This window comes from Plasmopara halstedii, assembly GCF_900000015.1.
Source record: "Plasmopara halstedii genome assembly, contig: Scaffold_816, whole genome shotgun sequence".
In the NCBI taxonomy this organism is placed as follows: Eukaryota; Oomycota; class Peronosporomycetes; order Peronosporales; family Peronosporaceae; genus Plasmopara; species Plasmopara halstedii.
In genome coordinates, this window is record NW_020187732.1 from 1,340,969 (window position 1) to 1,341,192 (window position 224).

Sequence of the window (224 nt, forward strand, 5' to 3'; positions counted from 1 at the left end):
AATAACATACATACAGTCACTTGCATATTTGTCCTCTTTCTGGCAGGTCCCTCCACTTTCCACCCCCTTACCTCAGCACTCATGCGCATAGGTAGCGTATCGAGCTGGTAAAAAGTCCAACAGTAGTTAGCTAGTGTTTCCTGGTAGTGGAATGAGTTTTGGCGGTCTATTAGGAAAGCCAAATCGGTTTTTCCTTTCGAGGAAAACCCGCCCCAGATCATGAC